General features: G+C 26.5%; 1 non-coding gene across 1 annotated transcript; it reads left to right on the top strand.

Moving 5' to 3' along the window:
* The first annotated feature begins 4,773 nt into the window (after window positions 1-4,773).
* LOC122637377 lies at window positions 4,774-4,893 on the top strand. The gene has a single exon (XR_006329232.1). It is a non-coding gene; the product is annotated as a 5S ribosomal RNA (ribosomal RNA).
* Window positions 4,894-5,000: the final 107 nt, after the last annotated feature.

Below are 5,000 nucleotides of genomic sequence, written 5' to 3'. Positions count from 1 at the left end.
TTTGTATATGTATATATTATATATTATATATATGTATATATATATATATGTATAAACACATACATATATCGTTTATCATATCATTTAATATACATATAAGTGGATTAAATAATGTATTATATATAATGAAAAATACATGTATTGTATATAAATATAAATATATATATATATATATATATATATATATGTATATTGAAGTATATGGTTGGTTTTGTATGGATGTACATACTATACACAAGTACATAGACGCATGGGGGCGTAGATATGGGTGCGCCCGTGCCTTTACCCAGCCACAAGGCACGAGAACCATTATTTCATATTTCATTTTGTAGATTTCAAGTGTGGAGGAGCTGGTAAACCCGCAGGACCTCGGAAAGGAGAGATGTTGAGAGTGAGACAGACAGAGAGAGAAAGAGAGGAAAGAGAGAGAGAGAGAGATTGAAAGAGTGAATGAGATAAAGAGAGAGAGAGAGAGAAGGATGAAAAGAGATAAAAAAAGAATTAAGTCTTCCTGAAAGACCTTTCTTCGGTCGTCTGTCGTCTTTTTTATTTTTGCATTTTTCTTTTTTTCTTTTCGATTTTTTTTTTTTATCTCCCTGTTATTTCATTTCCTTCTTTAAGAGCCAGTCCGTCCTTTACATTTTCTGATCTGTTTCAATTTCGTTCTATTCCTTTTTCCTTTGTTTTTCATTTTTTTTTTCTCTTTTTTCTTTACTCTCTTTTTTCTTTTTCGATTAATTGTAGTTCGATCTATTTCGGGTTTCTCGTTTCGTTTGTATTTTGTTCTTTGTTCGTTCTTATTTTTCTTTTTTGTTCCTTTTTTTCTTTTTAGATCTCTTTTCTTTTGCGTAAAAATTTTCTTCGTGCAAAGAAAAGTAAAATTCTACAAAACTATAGAAAAACTTATACACTTGTGTACTTAAATATTCGTATAGCAAGAATATAGAAATATGTACGTGTATAGCGTATATTCTATACGAATAATTATATTATATTATTATATATTAATCTTATTATAATTTATATATTAATTAATGAATTTATATATTTATTCTACTAATTATATAATATAAAAATATTAAAATAATTAATATATATGTATATTATAAAAATATTAAATAATTAATATATATGTGTATATATATATAATATAAACATATAGAATAATATATATATATATAAATATATATAATATAAAAATCTAAAATAAATATATATATATTTATATACATAATAAAAATATGAATGTATATATGTGTATATATATTTGCTTTCCTATGCTTTTATTTCTCATCAAATTACCATAAACAATTTCGAAGAAATCGTAATTCTACCTAGAAAGAAGACAAGTACAATTTAAATCTTAAAGAAAATTTTTCTAACTTCCCAACCAACCAAGTTAACTCAATTTAATATTCTTGGGCTTGCTTCATGTTTAAGTACATATATATATACCCACATATATACACACACATACATATATATATATACATAGGGTGATTCATCATCACACCCGCGCAATCGCGTCCCACCGTGATGTCCTCGTTAAGTATTCTAATGGCCGGCGTGTACCTCTAATTTACCCCGCACTCTGCCCCTCGAGAAAACGGCTACCATCACTATACCACCCGCTTCCCCAACCACCATCCCCCATTCCACTATTACCCCACCCCGTCGAACGACTTCATTAATTTCGATGTTTTCGGAAGTAGGTGTGGAACGAAAGAAAGAGAGAAACAGACAGAGGCACCAGACAGAGATTACATTCAATTTGTATTTCTCCCTTTCTCTCTCTCTCTCTCTCTCTCTCTCTCTCTCTCTCTCTCTCTCTCTCTTTCTTGTACTATCTCTTTCTGTCTTCTTAAGCTGTATCTTTGAACGAGAAAAAGAGAGACAGACAGAGATTACATTAGGTTTGTATATTTCTCTTTCACTCTCTGTCTCTCTCTCTCTCTTTTTCTCTTTCAGTATTATTCAGTTGTTTCTTTGGACAAGAAAGAGAGAGAAAGAGAGAGAGAGAGAGAGAGAGAGAGAGAGAAACTGACAGAGATTACATTCAATTTGTATCTCTCTTTCTCTCTCTTTCTCCCTTTCTCTCTCTTTTTCTCTCTCTCTCTCTCTCTCTCTCTCTCTCTCTCTCTCTCTCTCTCACCTCTGTTTACTGTTGCTTGAGCGGTGTTTTTGTCTCTTCTTATTTTATTGAAGAAAATAAGAGAGAGAAAGAGAGATAGAATATATATATATATATATATATATATATATATATTGTATGTGCATAATATAGAGTTAACTTGACATTTTAACAAGGATAGAAAAAAATAAGAATCGATGCAAATAAAAGAGATATAATTATTAAACAATACTATCTATAATAATAATATTGATAATGATAATTTAATATTATTATATAATATAATATAATATAATATATTAATATATTAATAATATTATTATTAATTATAATATTATTATTATTTATATAATATTGTTAGATAATATAATAATAATATTATTATTATATAATATAATATACATCTATATGTGAAATGCATAAGCATATTTTATTGTATGACAAAATTATTTATTATTTTCTTATATGAAATTTTCAGATGAAATTGTAGATACGAAGAAATTACATTCGCAAATTAATTGTTCATTTGATTATTTTTTAATTGATTAACAAGTTTTCAATTGAAATTTCAGAAATTAAAGAATGAAATTTCATTTCATTTTAATTGACAGAGTTCATTATAATTTTATTTTATTTGAAAAATTTCATGTTTTTATCTTTAAAATTCAATTTAATTTAATTTATTTTTTCAGAATGTTCATTATAATTTCCATTTCATTTCAGTTTGGAGAAAGTTCATTTTATTTCATATTTCAGAAAAGTCATTTGATTTCATTTTTTAAGAAATTTATTATAGCATAATTTCATTTCATTCTACAGAAAATTTATCAAAATTCATTTCATTCCTTACAAAAATTAATTTCGATTCATTTCATTTTTTATAAAAATTACCTTCAGAACATTTAATTTCTTACAAAAAATTAATTTTATTTCAACACAGTTTTACAAAAAATTAATCAGAATTAATTTCGTTACTTTTTTCAAACGATTTATTTAGAATTTCACTTAATTTCATTTCCTTTTATTTTATTTTATTTTTTAGAAAAATTCAATAACAAAAAAGGAAAAAGAAAAAACCCTAACGTCAATAGAAAAAGCAGAAACGTTAGAAAATAAAAAAAAACTGCGTTAAAAAGACTTTAAATAAATGTTTACGTATTTCCCTCGTACAAAGACATTGAAATCGATTTATCCAAATCTTTATACTCGGTAAGTTAAAAAAAATTTATCGATATTTATCGAAATATTTACATTCGATAAATTAAAAAAAATTTATCGATATTTATCGAAATATTTACATTCGATAAATTAAAAAAAATTTATCGATATTTATCCAAATACTGTACGACTTTCTCGAAAACGACACGAGATCTCTGATCGAAGAAGATCTTTCAGAAGATCTAGCACACAAGAAGAAGAACAAGAAGAACGAGAGGAAGACGAAGAGGTGCTGACATTTTCCAGAAAATTTAACCTCTCTTTCTCTCTCTCTCTCTCTCTCTCTCTCTCTCTCTCTCTCTCGCTCGCTCTTTCCCTCTCTCTTTCTCTCTTTGTACGTCCTCCGTGTGTCTCTGTCTCTCTCTTACCCATCTAATTAACGATTCCAAGCTGATTTACGCACACACCTGCCAGTAATTTATTTGACCGGCCATCTTTGATTAACAAACCGTTTTCTTCCTCGTTTCTTCTTCTTCTTCTTCTTCTTCTTCTTCTTCTTCTTTCTTTTATACTTCGTCTTCGTCTTCTTCTTTATGTTTATCGTGCAAACTTTCGAAGAATTTCGTTTACGTTCTTTCAACTTTACGATCGTATGGTGTCCCATATATTAACTCGCGGTATAACTATTTACTTGGTTACTTACGTGACATTTTCTTAATTCAGCGTGAAACTTCTAACGGCCTTTTAAATTTTATACAGAGTTTAATTATGTAAATTTATTGCCGAATTGTTGTTTTTTTGTAAATAGATTTTTGTATCTGATAATAAATGTGTGCCTACGTATATGTATGTGTGTGTATGTGTGAGAGAGAGAAAGAGAGAGAGAGAGAGAGAATTTGGTGGCGATAATTGGTTATAATTTTAAAGATAATATTTTAGGTTATGTTTTATATTTATTAGACATACATATATATATATATATATATATATATATATATATACTATTTATTAATCATATATATATACTAATTATTAATCATTAATTAATTAATTATCATACCTTATATTTTATTTATTTCCTTTTTTTCTTTTTCAAGGACGAATCAATTTATTATAAATTTTTTTACGATATGGAGTAATGCTTCAATTTTTTCTTTTTTTATTAAAATTATTCAGAACATTATTCGATATATTTTAATGTAAATTAAATAATATACATATATATATACATTCATATATATATATATATATTTATTATTATAGATTTATATATTTTTTTTATGATTTAGAATATTTTTTGATGAAACACATCGTACATTTGCGCGTATATGTTTCATAAAAAATTAGAATTTTTTTTACTTTTTATGCATCAATTAATCTTTTACTTATGTACTATTAGCAAAATATATTTTATAATATAAACAAAAGTTGAATAAAACCAATGATATAAGAATAAAATTCTATAACAAAATCGTAGGATATAAGTCAACGATCATACCACGTTGTAAAGCACCAGTTCTCGTCCGATCACTGAAGTTAAGCAATGTTGGGCACGGTTAGTACTTGGATGGGTGACCGCTTGGGAACACCGTGTGTTGTTGACAATTTTTTTGTTGTTTTTTCTTTTTTTTTTTCTTATCAACAATAAAAAAGTATACTACGTTAATAATGACGATAATGATAATAATCAAAACTTGTTTTCGTTAAATAT

The sequence above is a fragment of the Vespula pensylvanica genome, chromosome 25 (genome assembly GCF_014466175.1).
Source record: "Vespula pensylvanica isolate Volc-1 chromosome 25, ASM1446617v1, whole genome shotgun sequence".
Taxonomy (NCBI): Eukaryota; Metazoa; Arthropoda; class Insecta; order Hymenoptera; family Vespidae; genus Vespula; species Vespula pensylvanica.
This window is presented reverse-complemented; position numbering and strand designations above follow the sequence as displayed.